At 46.3% G+C, this 12024-nt stretch overlaps 1 long non-coding RNA gene across 2 annotated transcripts; it reads right to left on the bottom strand.

Moving 5' to 3' along the window:
- Positions 1-1536: 1536 nt before the first annotated feature.
- On the bottom strand, positions 1537-11556 carry LOC143434054 (uncharacterized). Of its 2 annotated transcripts, none has more exons than XR_013103233.1 (2): positions 11137-11556; positions 1537-7283 (listed from the first exon to the last, which is right to left on the bottom strand). It is a non-coding gene; the product is annotated as an uncharacterized LOC143434054 (long non-coding RNA). The 2 variants fall into 2 exon arrangements; XR_013103234.1 differs by lacking the exon at positions 11137-11556 and adding an exon at positions 7720-7816.
- Between the last annotated feature and the right edge of the window lie 468 nt (positions 11557-12024).

Genomic DNA, 12024 nt, shown 5'->3' with positions numbered 1-12024 from the left:
GCTCCTTATCCCAGAGTGTCCCAGCAGGGAAGTGGCTTTGCTCAAGAGAACCCCTGGGAGGACATCAACAAGAACTTTGTGTTCCTGTGGTGCTGACCTGTCTGGCAAGTGAGAATTGAAAGGGTACATGGTGACCAAGGTGGAGGATTTGTCACCAGGTCATCCAGTCCGGTTGTGCCCCCCCCTCCAAACTCCCACCCCACCCCCAGCCGCAAGTGTAACACCTCTCACCTTCCACTCCACCCCACTGCAAGTGTGCCCCACCCTCACCCCGTCATAGTGTAACACCCCTCCCCCCACCCCAGCCCAGCTAGCGGTCACACTCCCCTGCACCTGCTGGCTGCCTGAGTGTTCTATTGTTATAAACATTCCTCCAGGTCAGTCTTCCAATCTGGCTAGAGAGGCCAGTGAAGGAATTATGGCTGTGAAGTCTGGGTTCAAGCTAAGTTAAAGATTGGCCTTTTGTTGCTGGGTAATTAGCTTGATAGCAGTAAGTAGCCCCTTAAGGAATTTGAGAAAAAAATGGGAGGGATTCCCCATCCATAGAGGAACAAGATTAATTATCAAAAACTTAAGGGTGGGAAGATGGCTCCACTCTGGGCAAGCACAAGGTCTCAAGTTTGATTCCCCAGTTCCCTGTAAAACAGCTAGGCATGAGCTGGGGTGGGGGTGGGGGCAGAGACAGAAGGATCCCTAGGACTCACTATACCTTACCAGAATTCCGTATCCAAGAGCCCTAGAAAGCCAAGCCTCCTACAGCGAGGTCGGTCCTGACTTGTTTTTCCACTCCCTAGTTTTGGCTTGGTTTCCAAGTTCTGATGAACATATTCATGGGTTCTTCTGACCACGGGCTTGGTGACCAAGACTCACAGCTAAGCCTAGAAGATGCTGTGTTACAGGCTAACCCCATTGCAACAGGAGGCACCGTCCTTGAAGTCCTCTGGCCCTTTTCTAAGGCCCACTTGAGTTCTGCTGGAGGTAACCGGTCTCAGAGAACACCGGAAGCCTGCCTGCCAGACACAGCCTGAGCACAGACACCTCCACCGAAATACCTGGATGCATAATCACCACAGCCTCATGCCTATGTCTCCATGGATACGTGAGAGGTGACTTGTCACACTCAGCTTTTCATATATTGTCTAGTGCTCAGCAGAGTTCCACCAAGCCCCAGGACCCATTCCTGAACGCTGTGTCTGTCTCCTGTATTGCTTCAGTATGCTCTGCACGGACAAGCCTTGCTTACAGCTTAGCAGAGGCCCCACATAAGTAATCAATAAAAAATAGCTGTGCCTATTTGCATACGTGGCTATGGAAGTCTCAAAACTAGACAGGGTACTTGGGAGGCAGATATCTGAGTTCAAGGCTGGCCTTTTCTATAGTGAGTTCCAGGACAGCAGGACAGCCAAGGCTACAGAGAAAAACCTTGTCTGGGAAAAAGCAAGCAAGCAAGCAAGCAAGCAAACAAAAAGCTTAACAAACTAGAATGCGGATCACGAGAGGGAGGGAAAGAATAAAGCAAAAAATTAGTGCAAGGAGTTCACTATGTGTTTCTTTATTGTGAGTATGTTTACACACGTGAAAGGTTAGCATTGGTTATCTTCCTCAATCATTGTCCACTTTATTTAGTTAGTCTTTTTAACTCAGTTGTTACATATGTGTGTGTATGTCATGGCGTGCGTGGAGTCAGAAAACTCAGTTGCTGATCTCTCCTTCCACCATATAAATCCCAGGGATCCAACTCAGGTTGTTGGGCTTGACAGCACTAAGCACTGAACTACCTTGACAGCTCATTTCCACCTCAGCTTTGGAGACAGGGTCTATTGTTGAACCTCAAACCTGCTGATTTGAGAGCCTGGCTGGCTAGTGAGGTTTTTTCTGGTTAATGAATGGTGTAGAAGGGCCTTGCTCACTGTGGGTGGTACCATCCCTGGGAAGGTGGTTCTGGGCTTTTCTTGTGAGTGCACAGCTCCTGTTGCCCAGGCTGAGTGAGCCAGTATCACTGTGCTTCAGTGATACCCACATATCCACTGTGCTTCAGTAATACCCACGTATCCACCGTGCCTCAGTGATACCCACGTATCCACTGTGCTTCAGTGATACCCACATATCCATTGTGCTTCAGTAATGCCCACGTATCCACTGTGCTTCAGTGATACCCACATATCCACTGTGCTTCAGTAATGCCCACGTATCCACTGTGCTTCAGTGATACCCACATATCCACTGTGCTTCAGTGATACCCACGTATCCACTGTGCCTCAGTGATATCCACGTATCCACTCTGCTTCAGTGATGCCCACATATCCACTCTGCTTCAGTGATGCCCACATATCCACTGTGCTTCAGTGAGTCCTGGGGTTACACAACAACAGTAACAAGAACCCAAAGCATCAAAACACAAGTGTACACTGGTTTACATCAAATAGGGTGTGAGCGCCTGCCTGGGCAGATGCTTATAAAAAAAGACCGGATGTATAAATAATAATGGCATTTTCAGGAAGGAAAACGGAAAACAGATGCCCCCGGAAATCTTGTTAAGCAAAGTAAGCCAGACAGACAAACACTGTGTTTTCTCTATCATTCAAAAACTAGATTTAAAATCGTGTGTGTGTGTGTGTTACAGTATATACATTTATATGTGTGTCTTTGTAGATCACAAAACTAGAGAAGGGACCAGGAAAGGGAAGGAAGCAATCCTAAGAGAGGCAGGAAATAGAAGAGTGTGAAACAGACTGTGGGCAGCGACCGGCCCCAACAATTCACAGCCATACACATACAGTCAAAATAAATAAATACAAATGTGGGAGGGGAGAACTAATGAAGGGAAAAAAGGGAACCGGCCAGAGCGGCTTGGAGAGGGCCTGGGAGATAGTGACAGGGGAGAGGAGGGGTGGGGGAGGGGAACAGGTGAGCACAAAGTATGACATGTGAGTGGAAAGATGCCATAATGAAACCCACTGCTTTGCACTTACACTGACCCATGAAATTCATTTTAAAAGGAAAGGACATTTGCTCATCCAGTCTTTCTAGAGAACCTGCTGGTGTCAGGACTGGATACGGAACACCTTAGTCTCATGAAAGTAGACAAATGCTACGCTTCCTATGAGGGTGTATATCAGGTTGCCTAATAGATCCCGAAGTTACAAGTGGCTCTTGGAGGAAATCATTTTGATGTCATTATTTAGTTTCTTTTCATAGCTGCATAAAGTTCTGTTATGTGTATGCATAGTTATTTAATTACGTGTATGTGTGTAGACCACAATGCATGTGTGGAAGGCAAAAGACAACTTACAGGAGTTAGTTCTCTCCTTCCACCATGTGGGTCCAGCTCAGCTCCGTGCCTTGATAACAAGCATTTATAATAAGTGTTTCCTTTATCTGTTCCTTTGTTGATAGAAACTTCTGTTTCTTCTCTACTTAGAGGAGTATACATATGGCTGTTTGGGCATCTCAGTGGTAGATTTGGGTTTACATTCAAGAGTATGGCTAGATTGCATGGATAATATCATATGGGTAAGAGGATCTCAGAGAAGTTCAAGTGCTTATTGGGCACTTACTGTTCTTCTAATGAGAAGAAATAAGTTTGGCTCATTAGCCCGTCCATTGACTGCTTTGGAGTTTAAGTGTTGACTGTTTGCAGTTCTTTATACATCCTGGAAGAGATATTCACCCCCCTGTCAAATGTGTAGCTGGCAGGCCATCCTTCCCAGGCCTCCACAGGGCATCTTAGTGCCCACACACCAGGAGGACATTAGTACTCAGGCCACGGCCCCTAACTGTCTTCTTTCTTGCTAGACTGGAAATACAGGTGTGGGACCTTGGGAGGTAGCCTGGTTCCCGGTTTAGCTAAGGCTAGAAGCCTTGGTGACACTGAAGGAACAGTAGGGGCTTCACCTGTCACTAGCCTCAGCCCCCCAATAGATTTGTGGCCATCAGTCACATAAGGGCAACACCCCAAGCCCCTCCACAGGCAGGGGACATGACCTGTGATCATGTAGGCTCAAGACAGATTTCCATTTTCATGAGATACTTAAAGGCCTGAAGGACTTAGCCAATAAGCTTTCCTTCCCTGCAAAAGATATCTAACCTCAGGTCTACCCTGAGAAGTGGGGTACGTACGGTTTTACTCATCCACTTTCCGCCATGACAATAAACGTCTTAAAACCATGGACTGCCTCTTTTCATCGAGATCCGCCATGGGGAGCCATGGAGAAGGCTCTTGTCTACCGAGCCTCTGTCTAATCTCCTGTACAAGGCCTGTCTGCGCTCCCAGCTTGGGGGGGGGGGTAGCACTCCATTCTCAGCTCTTCCACGGCTCCCAGTGGCACCTGGGTGTCCTAGAGCCTGAGAACAAGAGGCCTCAGCCCTCATTGCAGGCCTGCGAAGCCTTGAATCAGCTCCAGCTGTCCTGTGTATAAGACTGCACTTCCCCACCCCGGAGCACATGGGAACCCATAACCCCACATTTCTTCATTCCACGTGCTCCAGAAATGGTACATGCACATGCAGATGTCAAGAATGAGAATAATGAGAGAGTCCTTACATACAACCAAAGACACTGTGATCTACATTGATTAGGGAAAGAGACATTTAGCAGTTAGGAGGCTGGTGCCTTGAGAAGGAGAAAGCCCTGGAGTTCTCAGCTAAGGGATGTGGGGTGCCCTTCTCAGGGAGTGACTGTATGGTGAGTGTAGCTAAGAAAACAGGGAGGACCCCATTGGAGATGATTATCCAAGTCTAAGGGCCTCTGAGTCCTAAGGGAAAGGCGAATCACATATTTCTTCCTCTGTCATTTGTAAGCTGGGCTCCGTTTGTGTAACACAGAGCCATAAGCTCTTGTGAAGGCCCAAGCAAGAGGTGACTAGAAACTGGTAAGATCAGGTTTCCACATGTTGGGTAGATCTTGGCCTCTTGGCTTAGAGCCTCAGAGCATCTTGCTGAATTCCCGAGTCACAAAAACCTGCCAGGTTATGATGTCACCTCCATGCAGGCAGAAACCATACTGCACATTTGTCTGCTTGAGCTTACGGTCCCTCTGCTTCCCAGGGGCGAGTGCGGAGAGGCTGGTGGAGCCCGGCTGAGAAGGGGCAGGTCATGGAAGGCCGGCTGAAAAGCTACATACGTATCTTGTCACTCTCTCTGTATGACTCTTTCTCTCTAGACAATAGTCATCAGAGCTGACTGCTTACGCAGAGACAGATTCTCCTGGAAGCCAGAAAACTGCAAAGGCTGTGTGAGGAATTCCGAAAGTCCCTGATGGGAACTGCCGAACAATCTTCTCCGGGCCAAGCTGTCCTTTTCCCACTATTATCCCAGAGTTTGTTTAAATGGAGTTTTGTTGTTGTTGTTGTTGTTTTGTTGTTGTTGTTTTTAATAAAATGCCTTCTTGTTCCCAACTTCCATCTTCTATTTCCCTGATCTGCAAACCGGAAGGCAGAGCGTTGAACCTGTAAAGCGGCTGCCATCTCCCTTCCCACACTGTAACCCGTGGAGCACGCATGCGTCCTCCGAACACTGTGCACCCTCCAAACACTAGCCTTCTTATTTCTCTTTTGTTGTTTTAAATTTGAGACAAGCGACTCACTTGTAGGCAAGGCTGCCCTCAAACTCAGAGAGATTTTCCTGCCTCTTCTTGCCAAGGGCTGGGATTAAAGCCTGGTGCCAGCTGTACTCCACCTTGTCCGGCTCATTTTTAATTTACAAGGGAAAACAGGGTTTTGTTTGTCTGTCTGCCCCATTACTATCTGATTAACTCAGTTGGATGGTAACTGACAGAGCTTTAAAAGAGAGCCTTTAGAGTCCATGCTGCTTGGTGTAGCCACTCTGCAGTCAACGGTTTCTTATGCTAATATCTATCTAGTAGAGAATTTCGAAGGGCAGAGACAGCACTTCCTCTGCCCAGCTTGTCTAGAGTAGTTCTCAATTTATTGTTATCGTTATTATTATTGTTGTTGTTAATAATTACTATTTTTGCTGGGCGGTGGTGGCGCACACCTTTAATCCCAGCGCTTGGGAGGCAGAGGCATGTGGACTTCTGAGTTCGAGTTCGAGGCCAGCCTGGTCTACAGAGTGAGTTCCAGGACAGCCAGGGCTACACAGAGAAATCTTGTCTCGGAAAAAAACAAAACAAAACAAATTACTATTTTTAATTTTACCGGCCTTTTTAATTGTTTGTTTTTGTTTTGTGTTTTGTTTTGTGAAGACAGGATATCTCTGGTTATCCTGGAATTCACTTTGTAGACCATGCTGGCCTTGAACTCAGAGATCTATTTGCCTCTGCCTCCTGAATGCTGTTATTAAAGGCATGTGCAACCATACCTGGCTCAACTTTACCAGATTTTAGGAAAAATAAGTAGAAATGTTCCTTTATGTATGATTATTTTGTTCCTTTAAACTTTGTTTTAAAGTAACAATACTGATTACACATATTTACAGAATACAGTGACAGTGTGCTATTCTGGTGTATAATGAGAAATCAAATCTTCTCTCCCATTCTGTAAACTGTCTCTTTCCCTTCTTTTTTTATTTTTTTCCTTTGATGTGTTGAAGATTTTTAGTTTGATGAAATTCCATTTTTCAATTTTTGTTTTTGTTGCCTGAATTTTGGGGTGCTTACTTTAAAAGAAATTCTTTCTCATTCTAATGCCATGAAGATGTTTGACATTTTTTCTAGGAGTTCTGTAGTCTTGAGTCTTACATTTATGTCCTTAATCTACCTGAGTTGGTGTGTGCACACAGTTGGAGACAAGGGTCTAGTTTCACTCATTTTCATGCAGATACACAGAACTGATTATTGGAAACATGGTCCCCAACACCTTGCTGTTTCTTCTGTCCAAGTGATTATTCATCTTGTAAAGCATTAACACAATCCAGCCGAGAAAAATCTCAAGATAAAATTACCCGGTACGTCTTTTCTTTTATTCTAAACATCAACGTCAGGCATCTCTGCCTTACACTGACTGGATCAGTTTAAGCAGCTGTGTGATTTGGTTTTCATCATTACAACAAGAAGAATGTTTTATAGACTCGAGCCGCTGACAGGCTCAAACGAAGGGCCAATGATCGCGCTCTTAAAGTATGAACATTTAAAAGTGCTGTTTCAAGAGTTACTTTACAATTCTTAAAGTTCCTTCATTTTCCTGAGGGCGGAGCCAAGTAAGCATAGTGGCGGAGAAGCCACCTCAACTTTCTAGACCTCTGCTTTTGTGGCACAGCTGTGGCACACTTGCCGGATCCCAACATGTACCATCCTTCCAGCCCGAAGGATGAAATGTCACGGACCTCTGAAAAAAGAAAAATGTAAATCGTTCATTGCAAGGCCCAAATCTGGCTGAGCGTCTGATTTTGTAGCTCCCACAAACTGGGAATGGCTTTTCTATTTTAGAATAGTTGGAAGGAGTGTTCCACGAGTGTTGAAAAGTACTTGAAACGTAAATCTCAATGTCTGCTACTGGGGTAGTAGTGGAAACCAGCAACACCCACTTTCCCTGTGTCTACACTTTCCTGCGCTACAGCAGCAGTTGTCGGTGACAGCAGGAAAAGCAGACAGCCCACGAGCTAAAGCTCCACCCAGTCCTACGCAGTAACTGACCACTGAACCAACCCAACTCTTCCATAGACAGAAAACGAATGTTTGAAATGAACTGATTTGGCCAAGATCCTGGTTTATAAAGACAAAGCAGAGTAATAGAGTGAAGATGCAGACAAATATCTACTGACCGGCATCCAAAAATGGACTGACCAGAACGTTGAAAAATCAGGTTGGTGCTGAGCAGGAAAAGCTTCCCCCCTGCTGGGTCGCTTTCATAGAACTAAGAAGGCACTGGCAAGCTGCTGCAGGGGTGGAGTGGGCGGGTGGGAGGGGCCAAACACTCACACCCAGCTGTGAACACTGTGAGCTACAATAATAACCACCACGGTAAGCTGTGTCTACAAATACGATAGTGGCACATACGTTATCACAGTAGCCAGTAGATTTCTCCTTGAATTTAAAGCCAGTTCCACAGGGGAAAATGCACACTTAGTTCTGTAAATCTGGCTGAGAACCTATAGTGGGAGAGCTCAGGCCCCAGGGTGACACTGATAGTGTTATCTTTCTAAACAGACATAGTATCACACTGTTCTCCTTAACCATAGATAGTGCAGCCCTTAGACCTCATTGGGAAAGGGTGTGTGTGTGTGTGTGTGTGTGTGTGTTCAATGGATAGTGGTTAACTCACAACTGGTCACAGTATAGACAGTGAGTGTCTATAAAATGTTCTCACACAGAGATGTCTCCATCACACTCCTTCAGCCGTAGTCTCAGATCCAAAAGGGGCAGAAAGACTCCAAAAGCCAGAGGCAGGGCCAAGGGGAAATGGTGTCTTCTGCTAAGAATGACTGACACACTCATGATCTCTCAGCAGTTGTGGCTGCCTGCACAAGGCCTGCACAAGGCCTGCACAAGACTTGCACAAGACTTGCACAAGGCCTGCACAAAACCTGCACAAGATCTGCACAAGACCTGCACAAGGCCTGCACAAGGCCTGCACAAGACTTATACAAGACATGCACAAGACCTATACAAGACCTGCACAAGGCCTGCACAAGGCCTTCTCAAGATCACATCAATATCCCAGCATGGAGGGAGAAGGGGCTCATGGTTCTCCATCCCTACCTCAGAACCAATTGGCAGTTGATGCCTCCTAGGGTAGGAAGAATCCATTTTCTTTACAGGTGTGGCCCTTGGTGGGGTGATCATGGCTCCACAACCATTAGTATGGGCAGCACAGACTGGACTTGGTGGGTTATTAAAAATAAAAATAGAGGCCATAAACCTTAGAGGTAGGGGTGAGGCGTGGATCCGGGAGGAGCTGGGGGACGGGTAAGGAATGAATATGATCAAAACTATTGTAAGTCATTCTCGAATGATTAGCTAAGAGATTATATTTTTTTTAAAGAAAGCATGCAGAGAGAAAACAAAACCAAACAACTAATGCTGAACAAAGATGCTAATGCCAAAGTAATTTCTTCCTCGAATGTCAAAGGACAACATTTTATACAAAGATTAGGGGGAGCTGTGGACTCCATAGAGTACCCCACATTTATCTGTGTGGGAAAACTGTTATCTTCTTAATCTGGTACCAAATATGACACAAGTTCAGAGGAACAGCCAGCGTTGTTCTGAGAGTGTGGCCCTCAATAGTAACGGCACCACATCCTTGGCAGCACGGAAATGGCACTGAAATACATGTTTAGTTCACAAACATACCAGTTGTGGAGAAGCAAATCATCCATGCTGGCAGGGAGGTAACGCTTATCACCCTTCAGTGTTCACAGGGAAGATGGCCTCTCCTTAGGGGATTACTGCTAGCGCTCAATATTTCAAATCCAAGCGCAGATCAGAGAGAGATGAAACCACTCCAAGATCCAAACTAACTGGGGATCTTGTCATGTGCCAAACATGACTCTTCTGGAAGGATCCTTCACTATCGCTGGGATGAAACACCATGGCCAAAAGCAACTTGGAGAGGAAAGGGTTTATTCACTCATGGTTCCACATCACTGCCCATCATCAAAATCACTGAAGACAGGAACTCAAGCAGGGCAGGAACCTGGAGGAGCTGACACAGAGTCCAGGGAGGGATGCTGCTCGCTGGCTTGCTCCCGGTGGTTTGCTCAAACGACTTTCTTATAGAACCCAGGACCACAATGAGTTGGGCCCTCCCCATCAATCTCTCATTTAAAATATGCCCCACAAGCTTGCCTACAGCCTGATCTTATGGAGACATTTTCCTAATTGAGGGCCCCTCCTCTCAGATCGCTGTAGCTGTGTCAAGCTAACATAAACTATTTAGCCCAGTGCTTAAGGAGTTAAAGCATACCAGTGAGGCTAACCCTGGGGATTTAGATTAAGTGCTCTGCTGGGTCAGGGAGAGGAAGAGAGACAGCTAAGTATAACTTAATATACTTGAGGCGTGAGTCTGACTGCTCAGAGTAGCATCCAAAGATGGATTGTTTGTCTTCCCGTGTAGCCTTGGGCAGAGTGTAGAAGCTCCCAGGTCTCTTTCTCTCTTTTTGTAATAATAATATGGAAACTTACGAGATGGCTCAGTGGTTGGGACCTGGTAGAGGACTGCAGTTTGGTTGTCAGCATCCACACCTGGTGTCCGTTGCTCCACAGAATCTGAGATCCTTTTCTGCCTTCCACAGACACTAATGTGCTCTCTCTCTCTCTCTCTCTCTCTCTCTCTCTCTCTCTCTCTCTCTCTCTTTTTCTTTCTCTCTTTCTCTCTCTCTTTCAGCATAAGAACAAATATTGAGTTGAGACATTGAAGACACAGGTATCTGTAATATCTATCAAGAGTTTTAAAAATTCTTGTTCACATGTGTGCATGGTGTGTGTGTGTGTGTGTGTGTGTGTGTGTGCCCCCGCACGGGGCCACAGTGCTTGTGTGGAGTGAGAGGACAACTTTGTGGTTCCCTCCTGGGGATTCCCAGGCTTCTACAGCAAGAGACTTTACCCATGAACCATCTGGCCCAATAACAGTAATATGTAGCTATCAATATTTGGCAATTATTGTTATTACAACTGCTGCATTATGTTTGGGGTTTGAGATGTTCAAGCAAGTCCTTAAACATTCCCTGCTCATTATGGGCTGCAACTGTATCTGAGAGTGTGGATCTGAGTGCAAACACTTCTGGGTAGAGTCCTGAAAGGAGCCACAGAACTGTGAGTCGTTAGCTCCAACTCACGCTCTAGTGTCCTTCTGTAAAACAGTGATGATAATAATAGATTTCCCCAAGGGGGGCCCCCTGTGAGGGCTAAAGGAAGAAATACCATTCCGAAGCTTGGGAGAGCAGGCAGAGCTCAGTGCTCAGCACGGCCACCAACACAATCATCTGGAAGCTTGCTTTGTTTTTGTTTTTGTTTTTATTTTTTGAGACAGGGTTTCTCTGTGTAGCTCTGGCTGTCCCAGAACTTTCTTTGTAGACCAGGCTGGCCTCAAACTCAGAGGTCTATCTGCCTCTGCATCCCAGGGACTGGGATTAAAGACGTGCGCCACCACTGCCCTGCTCATCCAAGAGTTTCCTAATGGCCAGGTGCATTCCGAAGATAGCCAGAAGCACAGAAGCTGGCTTCAGATAGCCGCTTACCTGTCCCAGCCCTCCAGGATGGCATCTTGATTTCCTGCAGACTCAGTGGATTCTGGCTTCTTGTTTCCTCACCACCTTCAGCCGGGGTTTCAGATTAGTGTGTCTGTCAGACTTCCCAGCATTTGGACAAGGGCTCCCGCATAGCCCCAAGGTCTGGGTAGTAGGAAAACTCCTGCCTTGTCTTCTTCATCAATGATACGACAGAAACAATGGCCTCAGAGGGAAAAGGGTGACTCAATATCCGGCCCAATCTCTCTTAGTTTGTGGAGCCAGCTCCGTTTCCCATCATTAACAGATTTATTTGATTATCTGATATTCCTCAGATTAAGTGATCAGACATCCATAGTAAGGACTCTTGGCAAAACCTTTCTCCTTGTTGCTTGACCCCCATATCCTTTCCTTTCTGCCTGCTCCCTCACAAAGACCTAGTATGCTAAGATCAGGAATTACCACATCACATGCCATAGATATCAGGTGTCTCGGCACAACTGAGACTAAGTCCAGGGCATTGATTCCAGCAGGTTTCTTAAAAACTAAGGGTCACCTTTCCAAAACAAACAAGGTGAAAAGATTTGGCTTCCCTTCAAGTTCCCATGTGCCTACCCCTGTTTGTCAATGCAGGATGCACTTTCTCCAACCTCCTCCTCTTCACAGGACGAGGCAATTCAGAGCATGGTGGCATACTCAGGGTCTCCCCCTGGGACACTAGCTGTGCCTAGCCAGGATCCCGGGTCATTGGCCAGTTTCCTGTAACTATAACAAAATGCTAGGGGCAGGCTAACTTTATAAGGAAAGAAGCTTTCAGAGCTCACAGCTATGGAGGCGCGGCACTGGGATCAGCTCAGCTCACCTCTGCTGAGGACTTCATGGCAATAGTACAGGTTTATG

This window comes from Arvicanthis niloticus, chromosome 13 (genome assembly GCF_011762505.2).
Source record: "Arvicanthis niloticus isolate mArvNil1 chromosome 13, mArvNil1.pat.X, whole genome shotgun sequence".
NCBI classification, from domain to species: Eukaryota; Metazoa; Chordata; class Mammalia; order Rodentia; family Muridae; genus Arvicanthis; species Arvicanthis niloticus.
Note: the sequence above shows the minus strand (reverse complement) of the source record. Positions and strands in the feature narration are given on the sequence as shown.